This window comes from Orycteropus afer, unplaced genomic scaffold (genome assembly GCF_000298275.1).
Source record: "Orycteropus afer afer isolate SDZICR_OR568_19922 unplaced genomic scaffold, OryAfe1.0 scaffold00288, whole genome shotgun sequence".
In the NCBI taxonomy this organism is placed as follows: Eukaryota; Metazoa; Chordata; class Mammalia; order Tubulidentata; family Orycteropodidae; genus Orycteropus; species Orycteropus afer.
Window position 1 is genome coordinate 3,889,097 of NW_006921875.1, and position 4,710 is coordinate 3,893,806.

Below are 4,710 nucleotides of genomic sequence, written 5' to 3' on the forward strand. Positions count from 1 at the left end.
AAAGCCCCGCTGGAATGACTGAGCCTTGCCTTCCTCACCCATCTGTATGCAGTCAACTGGAGCCATAGGTTACAGCTTAAAGGAACTAAAGCACTCGTTTGGACTTGCCAACTGTCTGGAAACTTACAATTGAAATGGAAATGCCCTAGTGGGCAGAAGTAAGCAACAGTGACAGCTTTTCCAATGTTGGAACAAGACCTCTCACCCATACCGTTGAATGCAAACCCCTGAGGCCATTGGATTTTGTTGACCTTTTTATTGCTTTTAAGGTTGCTTTCCATTGGCAACTTGAGTTTAGTGACTGGTAAGAATTTTCCACATGGACTATTGATATATTTGCTATCTGTTTTCACATTCTTTGCTTCTGTCTTACATGCCTTTAGGGCCTGTAAACTAATAGGTTTCCCTTAGTGAATGAACTGAAATTGCTTTGTGCCTCACCGTCATTGTTTTTGAAGCAGTTTCGTTCTATCAATTAAAAATCAAAAAACCAAATCCATTGCCATGGAGTCAATTCAGATTCATAGTGACCCCACTGGGTTTCTGAGGTGGTAAATCTTCATGGAAGTAGATTGTCTTGTCTTCCTTCCATGGAGTGGCTGGTGGGTTTGAACCACCAACCTTCTGGTTAGAGGTCAAACGCCTTAGGCACTATGCCAGATGTATTATGAAATGTGTAGCCAAGGTTGAGGAAAAACATGTCCCAAAGCAATTGACTCACTGCACCTTTGTAACACAGTGGATGGGTCCTGTACATTGAGTTAGCATTCCTGAAAAGGCCAAGGTTTTCCCTCTTAATTGGCTCAGGTTTCCAATGGATGTATCCCATATCCACACAGTATGGTGAAAACCGACATGTTGTTGTTCTTAGGTGCCACTGAGTTGGCTCCTACTCATAGTGACCCTATGTGCAATAGAACAAAACACTGCCTGGTAGTGTGCCATCCTCAAAATCCTTGATATACCTGAGCCCATCGTTGTAGCTACTGTGTGGATCCATCTCATTGAGAGTCTTCCTCTTTTTCACTGACCCTCCACTTTACCAAGAAGATATCCTTCTCCAGGGAATGGTCTCTTCTGACAACATGCCCAAAGTAGGTGACACAAAGTCTGGCCATTCTCGCTTCCAAGGAGCATTCTGGCTGCACTTCTTCCAGGACAGATTTGTTCATTCTTCTGGCAGTCCGTGGTACTTTCAATATCCTTCACCAACACAACTCAAAAGCATCAACTTTTCTTCAGTCTCCCTTATTCATTGTCCACTTTTCACATTCATATGAAGCAAATGAAAATACCATGGCTTGGGTGAGGTACACCTTAGTCTTCAAGGCGACATCTTTGTTCTTCAGCGCCTGAAAGAGGTCTTTTGTAGCAGATTTTCCCAGTGCAATATGTCATGTGACTTCTTGACTGTTGCTCCCATGAGTGTTGATTGTGGATCCAAGTAAAATGAAATCTTTTCTCCATTTATCATGATGTTATTTATTGAGCCATTTGTGAGGATCTTCATTTTCTCTATGTTGAGGTGTAACCCACACTGCACATTGTCGTCTTTACTCTTTATCAGTAAGTGTTTCAAGTCATCTTCACTTTCAGCAAGCAAAGTTATGTCCTCCGCATATTGCAGGTTGCTAATGAGTCTTTCTCCAGTCCTGATGCCACATTTTTCTTCATATAGCCTAGCTTTTTGGATTTCTGCTCAGCATACAGTTTGAATAAACAAGGTGAAATGATATAACCCAAATGCACACCTTTCATTATTTTAAACCATGCAGTATCTCCTTGTTCTGTTCGAATGACAGCCTCCTGGTCTATGTATAGGTTTCTCATGAGCACAATTAAGTGTTCTGGAATTCTCATTCTTCTCAATGTTATCCATAGTTTGTTATGATCCACATAATCAAATGCTTTTGCATAGTCAATAAAACACAAGTAAATATCTTTCTGGTATTCTTTGCTTTGAGCCAAGATCCATCTGACATCAGCAATGATATCCTTCATTACACATCCCCTTCTGAATCCAATTTGCACTTCTGGAAGATCCCTGTCTATAAACAGCTGCAGCCATTTTTGAATTATCTTCAGCAAAATTTTACTTCCCTGTGATATTAATGATATTGTTGAATAATTTCCACATCTATTGGATCATCTTTCTTTGGAATGGCTACAAATATGGATCTCTTCCAGTCAGTTGGCCAAGTAACTGTCTTCCAAATTACTTGGAATAGACTAACAAGTGCCTCCAGCATGGTATTCATTTGTTCAAACAACTCAATGGGTATTCTGTCAATTCCTGGAGCCTTGTTTTTCACCAATTTCTTCAGTGCAGCCTTGCCTTCTTCCTTCAATGCCACTGTTTATTGATCATATGCCACCTCCTAAAATAATTGAACATCGACCAATTCTTTTTTGTACAGTGACTTTGTATTTCTTCCATCGTCTTTTGATGCTTCCTGCATCATTCAATATTTTTCCCACAGAATCTTTCAATATTGCAACGTAAGGCTTGAATTTCTCTTAAATTCTTTCAGCTTGAGAAATGTTAAGCATGTGCTTCCCTTTCGGTTTTCCAACTCCATGTCTTTGCACATTTCATTATAATAACTGACTTTGTCTTCTTGAGCTGCTCTTTGAAATCTTCTGTTCAGCTCCTTTATTTTGTCATTTCTTCCATTGCTTTAGCTACTCTTTGTTCAAAAGCAAGTTTCCGAGTCTCTTCTGATATCCATTTGGTCCTTTCTTCCTTTTTTTTTTTTTTTTTAATGACCTTTTGCTTTCTTCCTATATGATGTTCTTGATGCTATTCCATAATTCATCTGGTTTTTGGTCATTGGTGTTCAAGGCATCAAATATGTTCTTCAGATGGTCTCTAAATTCAGGTGGGATATAATCAAAGTCATATTTTGGCTCTGGTGGACTTGTTTTAATTTTCTTCAGCTTCAGCTTGAACTTGCATATGAGCAATTGATGGTCTGTTTCACAGTCAGAAGATATTGAGCTATTGACTGAAGATATTGAGCTTCTCCATCACCTCTTTTCACAGATGTAGTCAGTTGATTCCTGTGTACTCCATCTGGTGAGGTTCATGTGTAAAGCTGCTATTTATGTTGTTGAAAAAAGGAATTTACAATGAATAAGTCATTGGTCTTGCAAAAGTATATCATGTGATCTGTGGTGTCATTTCTGTCACCAAGCCATATTTTTCAACTATCATTCTTTGTTTCCAACTTTTACATTCCAATCACGTGTTCTAATCAATATATTTTTAAAGAAAATTTTTATTGTGATTTGGGTGAAAGCTTACACAGCAAATTCATTTCCCATATAGCAGTTCATACACACATTTTTTCATGAAATTGACTGCAATTCCCCACAATGTAATGGCTCTTTTCCCACTTCTTCCCTGTAGTTACCTCTTCTCTGTGTCCTTCTTTCCTATGCATTCCTGTCCCCTGAGCTATCTCCCTGTGCAAATACTGCCCTTCTGTTCTCCCATGATTGATCTTTCTAAGGAGTGTATCTACCTGATGTAAATATTCACCCTATATACCTGTCTATTGTTTGCTGGAAGCCATAAGAATGAGTTCATTTCCAGACCTGAAGAATAACTAGGGACCGTAGTCTTGGGGGTATCCCCAGGCTCTATCAGATCAGTAAGCCTGGCCTTTTTTGTTATATTGAGTTTTATTCCACATTGTTCTCCCACTCTATTCAGGATCTCCAGCACTGATCCCTTTTCCAGTGGTTGGTAGTGATAGCCAGGCACCACCTAGTTCTGGTTTCATGGTCATATAGACTGAGGTTCGCATGGTCCACTAGTCCCAAAGACTAATAGTTTCTGTGTGTCTTTTGTTTTCTTCATTCTTCTTTGCCTTGGATGAGGAGAGACCCATTGTTGCATCTAGATGTCCACTTGCAAGCTTTTAAGACCTTAGTCACTACTCACCAGAGTAGGATATAGAACAATGTTTTTGTGTAGTATATTATGCCAATAAAGCTTGATGTCCCCTGCAGCCATGGTCCCAAGCCCACATGTTCAACAACTGGCTCTGTCAGGGTAGTTGGTTGTGGATGAGAAGTTATCATAACTTTGTCCACTGTTAGTTCTATTTATATGGACATTCTCACAGTACATACAAATATGTATGTAGAAATATTATCTACCAACCTTATATATGGGAGCTCTGGTGGTATAGTGCCTAAGGCTACTAGACTGCTAACCAGAAGGCTGGTGTTCAAACCTACCAGCCACTCCTTGGAAGGAAGACTGGGCAATCTACTTCCATAGAGATATCGCCTGGGAAACTCAAGGAGGGGTCAGGTATATTCCCTTTTGCCTAGATATACCTGATCATTCAGTCTGTCTACCCATCTATTTACCTGTAGATTAATGTTTGTTATCACTGATAACATAGTATATATATATAAAAGTGTTTATCTTTGTTGTCTGTACCTTTTGTGCACCTCTCCATGTCTTTCTGTTCCTTGTTGTTGTTGTTGTTATTTGCCGTCGAGTCGTCGAGTCAGCCCCGACTCATAGCGACCCCTCCTTGGGTTTCCGAGGCAGTATCACTACGGAAGTAGGAATGCCCAACCTTCCTTTCTGTTCCTTAGTGTTATTGTATTGGTCACTTAATTGGGTATATTGCCTTTCTCTTCACCCAGATCAATATTTGTCTCTACCCTATCTAGCAGTGTTCCCTCCCCTCC